We start from the raw sequence: 22,086 nt of genomic DNA on the forward strand, positions 1-22,086 counted from the left end.
TTTGCTGAATAATGCTACTAAATTTTAAGATATGCCAATTTATGTCATTTATTAATATAACCAGTGACTTCTAAGTTCCAAGTTAAATTTTAAGACACATCTCTGACCCTATGAAACCTTTATTACTAAAAGGAAAACTTCTCTAGAAGGTGATAAATAGCATCTGCTGGATGAGAGAAAAAAATAAAATAAGACCTCAAACCTCATTTGAGACCTAATGTCCATAAAAATGAGTAGCTATTCTGGTGGCTGAGCAGAAAGGAAAGACACAGGTGTAGGTGTCCTAGCTGGGAAAGACCCAAGCTTTTATGTAAATTAGTAAACTCAGCTACTCAAAAGCTGACAAAATAAGTGATATTCTAAAAATAAATTTTGGCAGTTAGTAGATTTATTACTCTAATTGGCCTTACTACATCTAATCCTAAATTTGGTGAATTACGTAAACTCAATGAGATTTTAGAAATTGTTGAAAGTGAATTTCATGTATTAAGTATGGTTATTCTTAGGAAAAATTCCTTTTGCCTATGCTTTGTCCCTTAATCCTAATGAGCCATTTTGTGAATCTATGTGAGTGCTTCAGTTGCTTCAATACAAATCTATCACATTTCCTAAAAAGGACATTTTTTATAGATAACATATCTTTTATTATAAATATGTTAGGACCTTATTTTCCTAGAAAAATAGGAACAAAAACTGTAACATGGAATACCTAATTACTTTCAAGTAATATTTCATAGTTGTGTCTAGTTCTGGCCAAGACAGTTGACAGCTTCCTACTCTTCTGTGAGCATCAAATGAAATCTATGTTTTTCCGAAAATGTTGGACACATGCAAATTAGTAAGCAGGAAATTTCTTTATGTGATTGCTGTTCCTAAGAGATTGTTTAGTTTCCTCATGTGCACTTTATCTGCAATTCAAGTGAGAACATCTCCTTATTGCTTTAGTTACAGCCTCTTCTTCCAAATAGATTTCAGTCATAGGCAGGAAGATCTAAGATGGAGATTAATGTATTTTGCCTACAGTTATGCTTTAAGATATAATATTCTTTATTAAAACAGTCATGTATAGTGATGATGAGGACTAACATGAGCAAACATTTGGAATAGAAGTGGTGTATCTTAGGAAAATTTTACTTCATTGTTGTGAGGGCTGGTATTGGAGAATAGTGCCTGTACGGTGGGAACAAGAGAAACAGGCTGTCTTAGTCAGCTCTGGCTGCCATAAAAGAATAGCACAGACTCGGGGGCTTAAACAACAGAAATTAATTTTGGTGACAGGAAGTCTATGATCAAGGTACCATCAGGGTTGGGTTCTCCTTCGGCCCCTCCACTTGGCTTCTAGACGGCTGTCTTGCTGCTTTTCCCACATGGCCTTGTATCTGTGTGTGTGCAGAGACATATTTTCTCTTCTAATAAGGACATCAGTCCTATCAGATTAGAATCCACCCTAAGACCTCATTTAACCTCACTTAGTTCCATGAAGGCTCCATCTCCAAATGTAATCGTATTAGGGGTTAGGGCTTCAACATAAGAATTTGGAGGGAGGACACAAAAATTCAGTCCACTACACAAGATAAGACCTGGGGATGTTCTGTAGAGTTTTGAGGACAAGAATAACATAAAATTGATTTGCTAACATCCTTTGCTAGAACATAGGCTCCATGGAGGCAGGAAGGGTGTCTGACTTCTGTACTGGGGCATGCCTCCCACTTACTGCAGTGCCTGTTAGTATAAATATTTGCTCAGCTAATGAATTAATGAATGTGGTGACTGGAGAGAGGGGTGGAAGGAGGCTGTTTCAGTGGTCTGAAATGTGTGCTAACAATTCTTAAACTTAGGGGTGTGGAAATAAATTGAAAAAGTAACAGAGAGAGTAAGCAGTGATAATAAGAAGACGGGATAATGGGGAGGGAAGAATCATGGATGATTCGTGTTCTGTGATTGAATGACATGATCATCACTGTCCCATTAGTGAAAATAGAGCAGTTGAGAGAAGTTAACTTATTACAATATATCCTCGTTTTGAAATGAGATGCCTTTAGAACTTAGTCATATTGTGAACTGAAATTCTCCGTAGCTTCTCCCAGATGTTCCTTAAACCTTCTCTAAAGGCCATGTGATTTCTTTCTCTTCCAGCAAAATTTAGGGCTTCTGTTTTCTGACATACCACTATCACCCATTTTGGTAGCCCAAAGAGAATTAGAAAGACTTGAAACACATTTCTTCTCCTCTTCTAATAATACTGCTTCTATCTCTTACTGCCTTTTATTTGTTGTAGCCACAGAGAAATAGATATTACAGTTACATTGGGCATCACAATGAAATAAAATTTCTAGTGGTTTTTACTTAAAGATTATTTATTTCCCTACTGCTTCCTTGTCTTTATAATTTTCAGAGAAATGACTCAACTTTCTTTCTCACTTAGTTCTCTAGCTGAGTTATTTATGAGTGGAAATTTGCATCTAAGGGTAATTGTTCTGAAATTGCTCATAGCTACAATCTCAGTTTATGTCAGAAACTTTTCGAACATGTCCATTATCTCTTCTAAACAAACTATTCTTAGCCAAAGTAACCCAAAACTCAAAAGGTTATTAAATACAGATTTAGAGTAATGTGTTTACATCTGCTAAGAAGATTTAGCAACAGTAAATTGTTTATCTTGAGTAATTGAAATTCTTTCCTTTAGCTTTTTCCCTAGTTGCTTCAAAAAGAACCAAGTTCAGTGTTTAGGCACACTCCCCTCTGAGAGTATGTTAATGTTCTTTAGGCATAAACAGAGTGCATAATCTTGAGAATAGGGTTTATTCATTGCATTTGGACTGTAATTGATAAAAATGACCATTTTGAACTACTGCATGACATCAGTGCCTATCAATTTTGGCAAAGTTACCATTTCTCTTTGTACAGAAATTTGTATAACTCTTTCAATGTTTTATTGCTCCTTGATTTAAATGCTCTGCAACAACCAGTGAAAATGAAATAGCAATGTATAGCCAAAAGCACAAATTCTAAATGTAATACAATTGAAGTTGTAATGTGCTTTGATTAGTATAACAATTAAGGCTGCTTTAACAAAGACATACGGGGGTTTAAGCAATGTAGAGTTTTATTTCTTAATTAACAGTCTGATTCATTTATCACCTAATATTGATATGTTGGCTTCTTCCAACCTGCAGTTCCACCAGTGTCCTTCAAGTATTTGCCTCATCTCCTTGGTCCTAGAAGGCTTGCCACCAAGTCTAAGTTCTAGGCACCACGATGCCAGAAAAAGCAGTAGAATAAAAAGACACATTTCCATTTTAAGGGGCACAACCCAGAAATTACAGGTCACTTCTGTTCACATTTTGTTGGCCAGAACTTAGTCCTATGGCCACACTTAGCTGCCCAGCAAAATCTTGGGGTTCTGTTTCTTAAGGGAATACGAGAAGTTGGATATGGCTTGCCAAAAATTTTGCCTCTTTAGTCTCAAATGAAGCTCATTGACTAAGCTGGTTGACTATGGATTCAGGTTTGAAGGAAAAAACAAAAGCAGAATTATGCATTGTTAGCAAATGCTGACAGTATGTTATCAAAAACAGTCTAAAAGATGAATTATAATTAATTATATATCTTATGGATCTTAGCACTGGAAGCTCTCATAACTTGCAAGTCTATTGTTTGACTTTAAGATTTGGCCTTTGAATTTATCTAGAGTAACATACTTCGTATGAAAACCAATGAACAGCCTATCTGTATGGAAATTACTGGCTTGTCCTTTGTTTCAAAATTTTATGGTAGAGTCAGTGTTACTGAGAAAGCTAGATGCTTTGAGTAGTCATGTTTTCAGTTAAGAGGATAATGTGATGGGTTTCAGTACTTTCTGGATGAAGCTTCCCTGTTGAACCTTAGAAAGTGCTTGGACACAGGGAAGGCTTTGTGCACAAGCAAGACTAACATCAGGCATTATCAGTGCCCACCTCGATCAGAGCTGCACTGGAGGGAAGCGGCATCTCCGGTCTCCTTGCCAGTGCTCTGCTGGCACTGTCAGCCTGCCTGAGAAGGGGAAGAAGAGTGCAGCCTGAGAGCAAGTGAAGTGCCCAGGCAGTGTGGAATGCCAATGCCCCAGCCGGGGTTCATGTGCCAGGAGAAAAAGATGATGAGAAAGTCAGGGGTCCCACCTCAGTAGGGAGGAGAATCACAGGATGTTTTTCTCTTCTGGTCTATTTGAAAGCATCAGAGGTGTAGGCTGTTGTCACAGGTCCTGCTGAAATGATTTTGTTCTGTTTTTAATCAATTGGATACCTAGTTAATTTGCAATGAGAAATATACCTTCACAATGACCAGAACAATCATATCTATTAACCAAGGCTCTAATCCCAGTATCAGGGTATTGGAAGTAGGTATAATATTTATGATGTAATTTCTCATGATTTTAATTCATCTTTTGTAATGGTATACGTTTGGATAAGATAACCTTTAAAGTTTCTCTCAATTCTAAAATCTATCATGTGGTCTGCATCACAGAATGGGGAAATGCCCTGCAGAACTTAGAAATTACATGGGTTCAGTACCAGGTACTGTGATAAGCATTTACTATACATTATTTTGTCTAATCCTCGCAATTTATGAGGTAGATACTATCATTCCCTGTTTATAGATGAAGGAACTGAGACTGCAGCATTAGGTGACTTGCTAAGTATCCCACAGTTAGTGAGTGATAGAGATGAAAATTTGAACATAGGTCTGTGGGACTCCAGAGTTTGGGGGCTGAAGACTATGCCTCTTAACTAACATGATAGCAGTTCTGAGGAATGTTTAACTACCTCAAAACAGTAACAATCTTGCAAGAATTTTTACTTTTCAACAAATTATGTAACTACAGTATTTCCTTAGATTTTTCTATTACTATAAGTTTGTAAGATTTGAAAATAGAAAGGGTAAAGTGACCTCTGAGTACAAATGGCACAATAAAGCCAGATTCAAGAAACTTATTCTAAATCTGATCAAATGAACATAGGTAGTGAAAAAAAAAGGCAATAATTCATGAAGGGCATCCAAGCAAAGGGGAACAACTTTATAGCATAAGCTTCAAAAAGTGATGGCTAAAGAAAGCAACAGAAGTTTTGGTGTAGCTCCTTTCCTCACACCCACTCCACAGGAACAATATTGAGAACCCTGATCAGCTTCATTAATGTCATCGAATTTAGGCAGAAGCAGTCTGAGGGAGTGAGTGGGTAGTGCTGGGAAAAGCAAAGGAAAAGCCTTCAAGTATAGTTGATCTTACTTAAGCATATGGGGCCTTCACAGAGGCAGGGAGGGCCTCCACAGCTCCGATCTTCCAGGTGACTGTGGAAGTAGGATGAATGAGAGGGATAGACCCGTACTGGGGGTTGTGGTGGGCACTGGTGCAGGACATTTAACTGGACTTCACAGGAGATATCAAAGGCTCCTTCTGACCTAGTGTGGCTAAAGATAAGTGGATTGCACATCCAATTAGCTCCAAATGGGCAGAAAGACTGGTCCTAAATAAAGTAGAAGCATTGAATCAGATCAAATAGGAAGTCAGGACAGCTATCTAATGAAAAATGAAAAGAAATGCATGGTAAGTAAGAAGCTACATTAGAGCAAGAAGAAGGAAAAGTGAGAAGAAAAAGAACAGAAAATATAAAAAGATGTTTTAAAGAGGAAAATGGGTTTTAAAATAGTAAAAATATCTTCCTCAAACAAGATTTCCTAAGAATGCTTTAAGTATAGAATAACTTTATGATGCTATTCTATAAAACTAAGGCCCAAACATGAGATAATAAAACAATAGAATGAAATGAACAGGGACATTTCAGAGCTATAGAAACTAACCGAGACTCCCAAAGAGCACCATTATAGATCTAATAAGTAACTTATGAAGAGCAAGGAACAGGATAGACAGTTGTTGAAAATAAAATAATGGCATGAAGGAATGCTTCCAATAATCAGTGAATGCAGAGAAAAGAGACAGAGAAATTACAATATGTAGAAGGTAATCAATATGGAGGACACAGAGCATCCAACACAGACAACAAATGGAACAGGAAAAGTAGTTCAAAAGGTAATAAAAGAAACTTTCCCTGAAATTGACAAACTCAAACCTTAGATATAAGGGCACATTGTATGCTAGAAAAAATTGATACAGCACAATCAACATAGAGGCATAGCTTGAGTTTATTGATATTCAAGGATAAGAAAAGTCTTTAGCTGTTTAGGGATAAAAAGTAAAAAAAAATTTTTTAGTTTTGTCTTAGACTTCTCAGCAATATTCAAAGCCAGAATGCGGTGGTGCAGTATTTACAGCCTTCTGAGGAAAAGTAAATGTGATCTGGCCAAATAATTGGTTATAAAGTTAAGCCAGCAGGCTTTTTCAAACATGAAAAAAACATAGGGAAAGTAGTGCTCAGAATCTAGTGCGTAAGAGATACAAAACCTGCAAGCCCTTCTTGAAAAAAACAGTTGACATTGCAATCTAGTCTAAGTAGTGAATGAAGATCAAGAATTTAGGAGTGGTAAAAGAAACAAGTGAGCACTGTATCTATTTTTAAAAAGATCAAAAACTAAATAACAGGATTATCACAGTTACAGAACATAAGGTGAGGGTTTATAACTTGTCAAGGTAAAATGTAATATAAACAATGAAAAGTAGAATAGGGAAAAGTATAGGAAGGAGAAATAACAAAAGTGTATTACCTCATCTTGCACAGCAGAGTCAATTTTTGTTCTCTAAAATTAAATCATGTAGTTGTAAAAAATAGAAAAGCATTTCCCAGGCTTTGATGGCTTTTATAATCTCTTTTCTTAACCTGAGAGCCAGCAAGGCAAGCCAACATATGTGTCAGATTTACCTGCAGTTATACTTGGGTTTTTTAAGACCAGTTCAATGTTTTTAAATATTTTAAAATCTGAATTTCTAGAGGTGGGGGGTGATCTTGCCACTTAACCCCTATTTCCCACCTTCTTTTTATAAATTTTTTATTGATGTATAGTTGACATACAATATTATATTGGTTTCGAGTATGCAACATAGTGTTTCAACAGTAATCTACATTATTGATTGATTGCTTGACATATATAGTTGATACACAATATTATATTGTCCCACCTTCTTTCATTTGTTTAGGGGTCTGCCTAGCCCTACCTTTGGAGGACTAAAATCTGTGGTGAAGAATCATTTATCTGAAGTTCAATACTTCCCAGAGTGAGATAAAATAATAATTGATTGTTATATTCCTCTTGTTTGTTTTGTAAACATATTTTTCGCTGGCTACCAAATGGTATTTTCCCATACATTATAATGACAGAAATCTGTCTCCTGGCAAATGGAGACAGTGCTGCCCCACCTTCTTCTTAACTTCTGTGTTTCCAGGCCTTTGATTGCAGTGCAGTCATGAATGATACTTAGTGACTTTCCTGAAAGATCCCTTTCACTGCATAGGAACACTCAGGGAAGTTTCTCCTTATGCTGTGTCTTATTCTATTTAAAGCCTTGGGGCTTAGCTTATCACCTGCTAGCTCATTCTTTGGCACAGTTTTAACTTTCAGTCCTTTTAATAGAGTGTGAATTGGGACTGAAATGAAACCAGATGAAGTAGCTGACTGGCTGTGAAGGTCCCATTGGGAGATTTTGACCCTGGCCCTAGAGGCTAAGCTGGTCACTCTAAGAAAACTGTGTGGACAGTCCCCCAGGGTGTGTCCTAATGGCTTTACGAGGGACATCTGATGGACAGTAGAAGGGTTGGCACTGAAAAAAAAGAACTGCAGACTTCTTAAGTTAGTATTTTCACACCGAGGTACTGCATTAGCTCTCCAGCAGTCTGCTGAAGACGAAACACCCTAGACAACACTAGCTTTTTATTTAAATAAAATCCTGAAATAATCAAGAGAGAAATGCCTCTCACACTTAATGTTTTGAACTTGTAAATATTTCTATATTTAGAAGATGTTTCATGGGAAATAAAGGTTGGACTGTATGATGGAGGAAGTGAGGATGGGGGAGGGGTGGGCTCGTAGGAAGGCATGTACCTACTCCCATCTCTCCCTATTCATGCTGCCGCCAGCACAGAGTCTTACTGTGTCAAAGAAAGGAAAGCTCATACTCTGTGAAAGGGAGAACCAAAGTCTGCTTTCTGATTGGATGTGGAAACAGAGAAAGAGTCAAGCTCGATAATTTGAATGGCAGGTAATATTAACCATGAGCAAGTTGAAGGTTTTATATACTTTACATAATGTGTTTTCACTTGCATACTTATTGCTTTCATAAGTAACACCATTACAGTCAGAGCATTTTCTCTAGTGAGATGACTTTCCTCAACGTTCGTAGTGCTTCCAATGACAATTCTCTTAGGATAACCTCTCTGAAAACACTATGGCAAATTGTCCAGTGCAGACAGACTCCTTGTATTGTACACATTTTTGTTATGGAAAAAAGGTTCATGAATTTATGTAAAGCTGATCATAATTAACCTATGGTTAACTTCAAAGTTAAGCACTAAGAAAGGCAAATTGCTTGCTACTAAAATATTTCAGCCATATTTAGGCAATGATAATTTTTTGTAACCTTTGGATGCTGCGAACTCTAAATGGAGGTTGTTTCTCCCACTATGCATGCTACTCTATGATGAGCTTTGAGTTTATATCTGAGGGTGATTGTATTTAATTCAATTTCTAGCCCCTCTTTCTTCTCTAGACAAGTGGGGGTGGGGGTAGGGAGAATAAGGCTGAAAATCCCAAGCTTCTAATCATGGCTTGGTCCTTCTGGTGAGCAGCCAGGAGCCATCCAGGAGCCCACCTCATTAGAACAAAAGATGTTCCTAGTGCTCCTATCACCTAGGAATTTACAAGGGTTTCAGGAACCTTCTGTCAGGGATGGGCTCAAAGACCAAATATACATATTTTCTATTATCTCGCAGTGGTATTATACATGAAAGGACTGCCCACATTTGCTTGTATTTAATTAATGTTAAATTTATTAGAATTACAAATTGGAAAAACTTGTTTTTCTTAAGTATCTGAGTCCAACTTGTTATTTTATTAATACATCTTGTGAATTTATGTAAAAATTAAGAAAAATTGCTCCACTTGCTTTTTAACATTCCATTAATTTTAAAATTCAAAAGATTAAATTCCCATTAAGAAAACTAATTTGTTGAGTTTCCTTAAACTTTTTGAACTACCATTTCAAGTTTAATACCATAGCATCAAATTTAAGATGCCATCAGCCCTAAGATGAACTATTATTTTATGTACTATCAAGGAGGAAAAACACTGCCAATTCTGTCTTATCACATCGATGGTAACACACTCAGTTTGAATATTTGTTAAAATGAGAAAAAAATTGCATCTTGGAACTGATAAACTACTGTATATCTGAATATCTTAAAGAGTGTAAATGCAGAGCATTTTGCTTGTTAGGTATGAAATAGGCAAAGTCTTCCTAGGCACTTAAGCAAATCTTGTAAATATAAAGACATTTAAATTAACATACATTCTATGGACTGAATATACACCCCTAATTCCTAAACCCTAAACCCCAAGGTGATGGTATTAGAATGAAGGGCCTTGGTAGGTGATTAGATCATGAAGGCAGAACCCTCGTGAATGGGATTAATGCCCTTATAAAAGAGGCCCAAGAGATGACAGTTTGTGGTTATCACCAGTACCTCCTGAAGTGTCAAGAAGTGATATAGCAGAAGTGAGATAAAAATGAGAACTAGAAAACTAGAAAAGGAAAGAAAGAAGAGCAAGAATTTGCCAGAAGCCAGGGGAGGGGAGTAGGGGAATGGATGAAATAGGTGAAGGGGACAGAGAGGTACAATTTCAAATTATAAAATAAATTAGTGATGGTAATGTAAGTACAGCATAGAGAATATAACCAATAATAATTGTAATATCTTAGTATGGTAGCAGGGGTAAATACACTTACTGTGGTGTTTATAAATGTATATAATTATTAAGTCACTATGTTATAAATCTGAAACCAATGTAATATTGTATATCAACTCTATTTCAATAAAAATAAATAAAATTTTAAAAAGAATTTGCCAGAAGCAAAGAAAAAAAAAAAAAAGAGGCCCAAGAGAGACTCATTGCCCTTTCCACCATGTGAGGACACAGCAAAAAGATGGCCATCTAAGAACCAGCAAGTGGGCTCTCAACCGACACCAAATCTACCAGCACCTTGATCTTGGAATTCCCAGCCTCCAGAACTGTGAGAAATAAATTTCTGTTGTTTATAAGCTACTCCAGTCTATGGTATTTTTGTTAGAGCAGCCTGAATGAACTAAAACAATGCAGATTTCTAAATGTAGTGTATCGTAAGTGTTTAAACACCATTTAGAAATGTAATCAAATTCAGCATCACATTCTAAAGTCAAAAAAGTGAAAATTTCAATAAATGATAGGGCTGGGATGTTAGTTTTATAATATGTCAGATTCTCTTAAACATTTCAGACACCTTAAATTCAAACATACAAAGATTTTCTTGATGCTTATTAAACTATATTCCTAAATGTAACATAAAAGATTTAATAATAGGTTTGGTTACTTCACATCCTTGTGCTTATTTCAAAGCCTTCTTGGTGTTATAGAGTCACTTATTCAGTGAGTGGATTTACCATCTCGGTGGCTGGAGTTACTGGTTCTTACATGTTCACCACCAATGAATTATGAATTAGATCAGCAGTTCTTAAACTTTTTGTTGTCAGGACCCTTTTATATTCTTAGAAATTATTAAGAACCCCAAAGAGTTTTGAATTATTTGGTTATAACTGTTGGTATTTACTATAATAGAAATTAAATCTGAGATACTTAAAAATTATTTTTATTGATTCAAAAAAATAATAAATCCTTTACATTTTAACATGAATAATACATCCTTGGGGGAAAAAAAATTATTCCAAAGCAAAAAAATTTTTGCACATTTAAAAAATGTTGCCTTAATTAAAGGGAGGTGGATTCTCATATCTCCTTCTGCATTCACTCTATGATGATTTTACAGGTTATGTAGCCTCAGGAAAACTCCACTGTTTACTTGTGAGAGAATGAGAAAAAAAAAGGCCAAGTATTTTTATGAAAATAGTTTGACTGCATGGGTCTACTGAAAAGGTCTCAAACACTCAGATTACACTTTTGTGAACTACTGAGGTAGATAATAATGAGTTAGATAATCAGGTCAGGACCTTGGTGCTAACCACCAGGATAATGCCACTAATGCCACAGGTTAACATGCTGAGCTTCCTCTCATAGCTGGCTTGTTTGCTGCATCAATGGGGTCAAGTCTATGCTCTTCCCATGTGTCCCCTAGGTAGCTTTTAGCTTTCATTCTTACTTAAGTATTTTCAACTTTTTATCATCTGATTTGGGAAGATGGAAATCTTTTTAGTGCATGATTAGAACCCACTGAACTCTGCACTCTCTCATCTAGATTGGAATATTCCCCTTTGCTGCCTAGTTGGACTATGCATTGCTTTTTATTTTTCTGGCTCTTGACAATTCTTTTGACAATTTGGTGCTAGGGCTTTAAGTCCTGTTCTCTTGCATGCAGTAGTTAAGCATCCAGACATAACTATGTTGTGTGTATTCAGCAGAAGCTGGATGACTGTTTGTTAGAGAAGTTGTAGAAAGAATTTCATTAGGAAGTTGGGCTAGACCAGCCATCTCAAAGTTCTTTCCATTTGAAGGTTACATGCACTTCTGCTTTCTCCTTTCAACCATGAAAAACTGCAGGCTGTCAGGACCTCTGATTAATTTCCCTGTGTTCAGTCTCTCCCTGTCCCTTCATAACAGGGAGTCAGTTGTGTTAGAGCATTACTATGTCCAGTTAAAAAGACATCATTTCTCTGGAGCCTTGCAACAAGGGGTGGTAGCCTTGTGACCTAGTTCTAGTCAGAGCTGTAAATAAAAATCTAAAGGATGGGGATTCTGGGAAAATGATTATTTCCCTTAGAAAAAAGGAGTCCACTTAGAAGTCTTTAAAAAAATTTTTTTTAAATTAAGATATTATCGATATACACTCTTATGAAGGTTTCACATGAAAAAACAATGTGGTTACTACATTTACCTATATTATCAAGTCCCCACCCATACCCCAATGCAGTCACCAACCATCAGTGTAGTAAGATGCCACAGATTCGCTGTTTGCCTTCTCTGTGCTACACTGTTTTCCCCATGATCCCCCACACCATGTGTACTAAACATAATACCCCTCAATCCCCTTCTCCCTCCCTCCCCACCTGTCCTCCCACACCCCTCCCCTTTCATAACCACTAGTCCCTTCTTGGAGTTTGTGAGTCTGCTGCTATTTTGTTCCTTCAGTTTTACTTCATTGTTATACTCCACAAATGAGGGAAATCATTTGGCACTTGTCTTTCTCTGCTGGCTTATTTCACTGAGCATAATGTCCTCCAGCTTCATCCATGTCATTGCAAATGGTAGGATTTGTTTCTTTCTTAGGGCTGAGTAGTATTCCATTCTGTATATGTACTACCTCTTCTTTATCCATTCATCTACTGATGGACACTTAGGTTGCTTCCATATCTTGGCTATTTTAAATAGTGCTGCAATAAACAGAGGGGTGCATATGTCTTTTTGAGTCTGAGAAGCTGTATTCTTTGGATAAATTCCAAAGAGCAGGATTCCGGGTCAAATGGTATTTCTATTTTTAGTTTTTCGAGGAACCTCCATATTGCTTTCCACAATGGTTGAACTAGCTCACATTCCCACCAGCAGTGTAGGAGGGTTCCCCTCTCTCCACATTCTCCCTAGCATTTGCTGTTTTTAGTCTTTTCAATGTGGGCCATCCTAACTGGTGTGAGGTGATATCTCATTGTGGTTTTAATTTGCATTTCCCTGATGATTAGTGATATGGAGGATCTTTTCATGTGTCTGTTGGCCGACTGAATTTCTTCTTTGGAGAATTGTCTCTTCATATCCTCTGCCCATTATTTATTTATTTAAAAATTTTTTTATTCAGGTATGATTGATATACACTCTTATGAAGGTTTCACATGAAAAAAACAATGTGGTTACTACATTTACCCATATTATCAAGTCCCCACCCATACCCCAATGCAGTCACTGTCCATCAGTGCAGCAAGTTGCCAGAGATCCACTATGTCCCTTCTCTGTGATACACTGTTTTCACCATGATACCCCACACCATGTGTACTAAACATAATACCCCTCAGTCCCCTTCTCCCTCCCTCCTCACCCACCCTCCCATACCTCTCCCCTTTGGTAACCACTAGTTCATTCTTGGAGTCTCTGAGTCTGCTGCCATTTTGTTCCTTAGGTTTGGCTTCATTGTTATACTCCACAAATGAGGGAAATCATTTGGCATTTGTCTTTCTCCAACTGTCTGCCCATTTTTTAATCTGGTTATTTGCTTTTTGGGTGTTGAGACGGGTGAGTTCTTTACATATTTTGGATGTTAACCCCTTGTCAGTCAGATATGTCATTTATAAATATATTCTCCCATACTGTAGGATGTCTTTCTGTTGATAGTGTCCTTTGCCATACAGAAACTTTTTAGTCTGATGTAGTCCCATGAGTTCATTTTTGCTTTTGTTTCCCTTGCTTGAGGAGATGTGTTCAGGAAGAAGTTGCTCATGCTTATTTATATTCAGGAGATTTTTGCCTGTTTTCTTCTAAGAGTTTAAGGTTTCATGACTTGCGTTCAGGTCTTTTGAGTGTACTTTTGTATACAGGGTTAGACAATAATCCAGCTTCATTCTCTTGCATGTAGCTGTCCAGTTTTGCCAACACCAGTTGTTGGAGAGGCTGTCATTTCCCCATTGTATATCCATGGCTTCTTTATCATCTATTAATTGACCATATATGCTTGGGTTAATATCTGGACTCTCAATTCTGTTCCACTGGTCTGTGGGTCTGTTCTTGTGCCAGTACCAAATTGTCTTGATTACTGTGGCTTTGCAGTAGAGCTTGAAGTCATGGAATGTAATTCTCCCCTGCTTTATTCTTCTTTCTCAGGACTGCTTTGGCTGTTCGGGGTCTTTTGTGGTTCCAAATGAATTTTAGAACTCTTTGTTCCAGTTCATTAAAGAATGCTGTTGGTATTTTGATAGGGATTGCATTGAATCTGTAGATTGCTTTAGAAAAGGATGGCCATTTTGACAATATTAATTATTCCTAGCCATGAGCATGGGATGAATTTCCATTTGTTAGTGCCCTCTTTAATTTCTCTTAAGAGCATCTTGTAGTTTTAAGGGTATAGGTCTTTCACTTCCTTGGTTAGGTTTATTCCTAGGTATTTTATTCTTTTTGATGCAATTGTGAATGGAATTGTTTTCTTGATTTCTCTTTCTGCTAGTTCATCATTAGTGTATAGGAAAGCAACAGGTTTCTGTGTATTAATTTTGTATCCTGCAACTTTGCTGAATTCAGATATAAGTTCTAGTAGTTTTGGAGTGGAGTTTTTTTATGTACAATATCATGTCATCTGCAAACAGTGACAGTTTGACTTCTTCCTTACCAATCTGGATGCCTTTTATTTCTTTGTGTTGTCTGATTGCCGTGGCTAGGACCTTCAGTACTATGTTGAATAACAGTGGGGAGAGTGGGCATCCCTGTCTTGTTCCCAATCTTAGGTGAAAAGCTTTCAGCTTCTCACTGTTAAGTATGATGTTGGCTGTGGGTTTGTCATATATGTCCATTATTATGTTGAGGTACTTTCCCTCTATACCCATTTTGTGGAGAGTTTTTATCATGAATGCACGTTGAATTTTGTTGAATGCTTTTTCAGCATCTATGGAGATGATCATGTGGTTTTTGTCTTTCTTTTTGTTGATGTGGTGGATGATGTTGATGCATTTTTCAGATGTTGTACCATCCTTGCATCCCTGAGATGAATCCCACTTGGTCATGGTGTATGATCTTTTTGAGGTATTTTTGAATTCAGTTTGCTAATATTTTGTTGAATATTTTTGATTCTATGTTCATCAGGGATATTGGTCTATACTTTTCTTTTTTTGTGGTGTTTTTGCCTGGTTTTGGTATTAGTGTGATACTGGCTTCACAGAATGAGTTTGGAGGTATTCCCTCTTCTATAGTATATCTTTTTGAGTTAGTGTTTTCATTTCTTCAGCTACATACCCAGAAGTGGAATTGCTGAATCATATGGTAGTTCTATTTTCAATTTTTTGAGGAACCTCCATACTGTTATCTATAAGGCTATACCAACTCACATTTCAATTTCAGAAAAAAATGATTTTTCTGCTGCTAAAGGGATTTTAATAAACTGCTAGAGAGATGTTAGAGTAAGAGGAAGGTAGTCTTTGAAACCTGCTCCATATTAAAAAAACCCCAATTTAGGTATCTTAAGGAAGATAAAAAGGTGACGAGCAGAGGCTGAGGAGGAATGATTTTAGAAATACTTTGCTGTTCAGATACAAGCAGCCTTTTCTCTACTCTGGAGATGCCATGAAGAGGTTCATCCAGTTGTTGGTACTGATGGAGAAAAATTCCTGGGAGCTACACTTGGTATCATTGGGCTTGTGTCCCACTGTCACCAACTTCTTCCATAATACCATACCCTCCTTGTCGGAGGCCAGGTAGAAGCAGGAGTTCCCCCTTGAGATTCTCCTCCATCTTCAGTTCTCCTTTTCTCTAGTCTTTGTTGGTTCAGGCAGTGGTCTGTTCACAGGAGCCAACTGTTAAAATTTCAAGTATTTTGTGAGATAGTGGTTAAACACAGCTATATTAAACACTAAATTATATTCATGTACAATTAAGTAAATAAAAATAAAAATAAGTATTCAAAGCCCCTTATTCCCTAATTATTTTTTACATTTTACCATTATTCATGCTCTTGAGCTTATTTATGTCTATTATGTCTGTATGGTAGAAAATTACATAATGTTGCACTACTACTGCACATCTCTTTCCAGCTCTGTGTTCTCTGTGTCGCGTGATGTCACAGTGGTAGCCTGAAATTGGCCATGGCAGTCCCATTGAAATTTATACCATGAAATCTGCAAAGGCTACAAATCAGGGCTTGATTTATCATTCTGTTGATTGTTTAGACTTAAGAAATTGATGGATAAAATGTTAATAATGCAGATTAAACTTAAAAATATGTCATGTCTATAATGGTTACATTGTAAATAGCACAAAAATTGAAGAAATATTTTTCTAGTATTTGAAAACTATTACTTTCTTCAGTAAAGAACTCAGTCATATGCTTTATGAGTGAGTTAAATTCTGTCATGTTATTGATGTTTCACTTCGGTATTTCATAAATGGAAATGTCCATCAACATTCATATTGGAGCTACAGTCTTTCTTTTGTTGCAGTCATACCTTGGCTACAGATAAAATGAGTTCAAAAATCAGTGAAAGCGTTCTGTGGAAATCAATTGCCTACATGGAATTTACAATAAAGAGCATTATATATTTTATTACTATTTGTATGGTGTGTGCTACGCATACTGTACATTGGTGAAATTTATAATACGTCTCTGCCTATATATACACAAAAAAGTTTTGTCTCAGAGTATGCATTGTTAATTATTTATCGGACATCATTATATTCAGGACCTTCTCTTCCTTAGTACTCAATGCAATCATAGCTCAACAATTAAAAATGTAGTTTTAAAATCTAATGTCTGTTTTCCCTGCTTAGAATATAAACTCTGTAAGGGCAGAAAACATTTCTGGCTTACCCATAGCTGTTTTCTCAGAGCCTAGCCTGGTATCTGTCATGTGGTGGGTGCCCAATGAATAGTTTCTTAATGAATGGATAGATGAATGAGTGAATCTGAATCCTAATGTTCATCTTCTTGCTGCCAAAGATTCTCTTACATTTCATATTATTTTAATTAACATTGAATGGAAGCTTTTCCACTTTCTTGTTGGCATCTTAGAATGAATCCATAATGCTCCTTTTTTTCCACCTCTGATAACAAAGCTTATGATTAAATGGTATAAAAACAATGCATCTACTTCATTAATATTCTCATATTGCTTTATCTAAATGACTCTCATTAAACAACTTGTGCAGTCTAATGCAGTATTTTTCAAGCTTTTTGTCTATAACAAAGTAAGATGCATTTACATGGCAAGTCTCTAATGCATATGTACATATATGTATATATATGCATAATGAAATATGTATATGTGTGTGTCCATTTTAAAGAAGGTTTCTTAAAACAATACTTAATACACAGAATGCACTCTGACATTGTCTACTCTGAGCTAGTCTGTTCTATTTTATCTTTTAAGAATTCCTGGTTGTGCCCCAATAAGTTGATCTTGGAATTAATGGGTCTCAACCTGTTTTTGAAAAATTATTGTCTTTTGAATATAGCTCTCACCCAGAAGTTGGGATATCCTGTTTCATTATTGAGTAATCTTAGGCAACTCACTGTTTCATATCTTCATTGGTAAAACGGAGAGAAGTCATGAGAACGAGCATGACCTCTGTGAGAATATGGGTGAGGAAGAATAGGCCATGTTATGTTAATAAATGAACCTCTAAATCTCAATGGCTTAGCACAACCAAGTTAACTTGCCCACAGGAAGTCTGATGAAAGTTGGTGACTTTGCAGGTACCTGACCTCCTTGTCGCAACCTACCAATCCAGGCTGCTCCTGTTAGTGAAACTTTTTCTGAAAACTTGGTCTCCCTGACCTCAAGGCAGGGGAGGAAAGTGATGAAGGACAACACCATTTTAAATAAACTTCCTCCTAGAAGTGACATATTTCTTCTTCCAGCCCATTAGCTAGATTGCTAATTACATGACCCTGCCTAATTGAAGATAGGTTGGAAAATTTGGGAGACAACATGGATATTCTGTCAACAGTAAATAACCTCAGTGAGTTTTCTGGTAAAATAAATACTCAAATTAAGGCTCTATATTTACATTTTCTCATAGCACCCATACTTTCCTTTCTAGAAGTTATCACAATTTTAATTACATCAGTTCCTAATATCTTCTTACATTCTAATTGTCTGTTTAGTTCTTTGTTTCTCCCAAAGCTTATGTAGGTTAGGGAACATCTGTCTTATTCATAGTTGTATTCCCAGTGCCTAGCACAGTGCTTGGCACATAATATGGTAGTTTATCATGTTTACTGCTGTAATTGTTAAGTGAACCCGCAACTATGTAATTTACAGTGCTTTGACCTACAGTAGGGAAGAGAATTATGTGAGTGATGAATAAGTGCTTTTAAAAACTGAAAATGAGGTAATAGCACTTAGATTATTTGTAATCTGATAGAGCAAAGATGGACTTGATTTGCAGTTATTTTCTTTTAGCAGTTCAACATCTATTATTCCTCTGACTACATATAAAATGTTGACACATTCTCTTCAGTGGAAAAAAATTGATGAAATAGAAAATCTACAAAAAATTTTAGACTTTCTAATTTACTTACATTTATATTATTACATATTTTTCAATTTTCATCATTCTTTTAGTCCCTTTGTATATTATTAGAGCATTGATGTGAGTTTTTTCCCAAACGTTTTTATATTTTACAATGAGAATTTCCATTAAACAGTGATTGTTTCTGAATTTCCTCTACTCTTTTAATTTTTTACTTCTTATTACCATGTGACAAGCTTGAAATTCAGTAAAATTGTGATAATATAACTCTAGTTGCTTATTTTCAAGATGGCAAAAGGGCTATTGAAAAATCTATCCCACACCCACTTTCCTCATGAATCTAGTACGATTTAAAAATTACCATTTTTTATGATCAGGTATTTTTACCTCTGGTGTCTGATGAATCCTTTTGAATATTGTATCTCAGAAAAGAGTAAAGGATTAGGCTGGTCTCTTGCTGTATAAAAAGTGATTTCCTCCCCAAACAGAATGTTTAAGGATAATAACAGTTTTCAATCTCAAAACTATATATGCAAGTCAGAAACTTAACATCTGGGTTGTTAGATATAAGCAGAATGATAAAGATAGCTTTCCTGAGCTATATTCAGTGGAAAAGATAATATTGGCGTTAAATTACACAAAGGATGCACTTGAGGCCAGTTTCTAAAAACTTGATAATAAGTCATTCTAAGTTTGAGTCATTCTGTTGCTGAAAAGTCCTCTTTTATATTTTGATGAGACACTTTAATTCCTTGGAGTTGTGGATGATTTGGAGTTGCCCTCATTACTCCTTTACCGTACCTAATAGTTTCACAGATGCTGTAAAAATGAACAAACAATCCAGTATGGTGTCAGCCTGACCAATGTGTGGCTGACTTTTTCCTTTCTCCCAGATGGTCTTACAGGTGGGCCAGCTGGGTCACTGGCAGCATCTTCTGATTGCTATTGGAAATGGACCAAACTTCATATGTCAGATAATCTAAGTAACTGACTGTTCCCCATTGTTCAAATATTTCTATTCAAATTCATATTCCTGTAAGGACTATATGTCTTTTTGCCTGTCTTCAAGTATTATGCCTGTTTTTTAATTTCTTGAAAGGCTCAGTGATACTTTTTGGGGGAATAATATATTGGCTTAAATAGGCTTTTTATTATGAATACAAGTAGAGATATATTTTCCCTGGCTTGGAAGTGCTATTGTTTTCCCAATTATTTGTGTTATGTATTTTGGAGATTTAAAAATCCTAAATGACTGAAACCCAGATGCCAATTGTCCCCAAGAACAGCTTCTGTTCTCATTGCATGGGTACCTAGATGCAGGACTCAGCACCATTATGCAGTTTCTAGAAAACCACTTACAGGATGGTGGTAAATAGGGTGAGGCTGAATCTTTTTTTCTGGCTGTGGGAACTTCGATACATTAGTTAATCTCAGTTTCCTTATCTCTAAAATGGAGATGATGGGAGAGATGATGGGAAAAGCACCTACCTCACCAGTTGGTGTTAAGATCAAATGAAATAATTCATGTTAAGTGTTCAGTGAACTCAGCTGTTTATTAATTAGTGGACAATATAGGTTTTAGAAAACTTTCATTAAGGAAATTTTCACACATATATAGAAGCACAGTGAACACAGTATACTCATTTCCCAGCTTCAATGATTATCCCTTTATGGTCAGTCTGATTTCATCTTAATCCTCCTCCTTTCCCCAGTATTTGAAGCAAATCTCAGATTTCATATCTTTTTATCCATAAATATTTTATATATGTTTCTAAAAGATAAAGAAAGCTCCCTGTTTTTAAATAACCATAATACCATTATCACATGTTAACATCAAAAAAATATTTAATATCAACTATCAAGCCACTGTTTGAATTTCCAATTTTCTCCTAAAGATCGTAATTAAAAAAAATCAGTTTACTTGTTTGAATCTGGATTCAGTTAAGGTCCATTGGTATGTGTCTTAAGTCTTTTTTAATCCGTGGTTTTTCTCATCCTTTTTTTGTTTTTCTCTGTTGCAATTTAATTGTTGAAGAAACTGGTCTTTTAGATTTTGCTGATTGCCATGGTATGTAGCATGTTCCCTTGTTCCCTGTGGTTCCTGTGAACTACCATTGATTGTGAGGCTTTGTCAGATTTAGATTTGCGTTTTCAGCAGGACCACTTGATAGGTCACGTGTTCCCTCCATCTGGAGGTACCTGATGTCAAGTTGTCTCCCTGTGATGCTAGCAGCCATTGATGGTTACTGCTTAGATCCATGAATTCATTTGGCTTTGCGGAAAGGTAATATTCTAATTCTGTCATCCATTCTTCATTTCTTAGCTGGAATACTATTTGGTTACATAGTGGTACAGTTTACATAGGGAAGGCAGGATTAATTATTGCTTCTCTCCCTTTATCAGTTTTCAAAGTAATAAGCTAACCGGCTTACTAGTATCTTCCAACAGTGACCAACAGGTTTTATTTTGATTTACTATCTTTATAAACTCATGAAGTAAACATATTTGATGTACTTAAATCCTCATATTGATGCTCAGTGGTCCCATCTTTGTCGAGTGGGACTCCCTTCAGGTCATCTGTGAGTCCTTTAGATGATTCTGTAGGCTTTGATAGCCTCTGTGTTGTCTGGTATGACAAGACGTTCCCAGCTCCTCTTTTATTTCTCCTGCCCCTAGAAGCAGACCTTTCTAATTTAGTGGTAATCATATTTCAAGATCACAACTTGGGCAGTAGGGTTTTCATTGCTACTTCTTTTGTCATTGTTTCTAGAACTTTTCATCACACAGAGCTAGGAAATTTATGTTTTGAAGATAAAATACATCATTTGTTCATATTGATACCTCATATTCAAATTAATGACTATATGAGTTTTGCTTATCCTCTTCTATCAAATTTATTTATTGCCTTCATTCCTTACATGCCATGAATCCCATTTCTCAATAACATTGGGTATGAGAAAATTTGAACATCATGTAATTACTCATTTGCTCTGTCCCAAGTTATGTACACAACAATCTCAGATGCTGACCGTATAAGCTCCAGAACATTAAATATTTTCTTACTAGTTTTTTTTTTAACAGTCCTTTTTATCCTTTGGGTGTATTCCAAGGGATGCCAGTCAAATTACAGTGTTTTTAAATTACTTAGAATGGTTCCTCTCTGCTGGTTACGCCACTAACTGGATACACATTTATGTTTGTTTCCTTTCATTTTTTTATTTTAATGACTGCTTTTTCTTAATTTAAGTGCAAATTATTTAAATATTTAATGATCCCAAAGTTAAATCTAGACATCTTAAGAGGTCTAGTTCCTCTGTTTCTTCTCTCTTATTTCCTCCCTCCCCACTATGTAGGCATTATTATTTTTATTTAACCAACAAAATGGTTATCCACTTGTTGTTTAAAAATGTAATCACCTATATTTATTAAAATAAGCAAATATATCTGTATACTCTGTTCTCATATAACTATAACATTCTGTACAACTTTCCTAGATCTTGCTTTCTTCACTTAACCATATATTCTGGCGCTTATGATAGATTTTTAGAAACAGATTGCTAGTTACAGAAAACATACATTTGAAAGCAGAAGGACAAGATATTTTTTTTTTTTTAGTATTTCTCTTCTCCTGAGCCCCTTCTCTACACCAACAGGAACACTGCAGGATCTGGCTTGCTCTTCTTATTACTAGAGCTCTTCAGGGCTCACCTCTCTTCTCCCTTCAACCCTGCTGATTTCCAC

The sequence above is a fragment of the Manis pentadactyla genome, chromosome 3 (genome assembly GCF_030020395.1).
Source record: "Manis pentadactyla isolate mManPen7 chromosome 3, mManPen7.hap1, whole genome shotgun sequence".
In the NCBI taxonomy this organism is placed as follows: Eukaryota; Metazoa; Chordata; class Mammalia; order Pholidota; family Manidae; genus Manis; species Manis pentadactyla.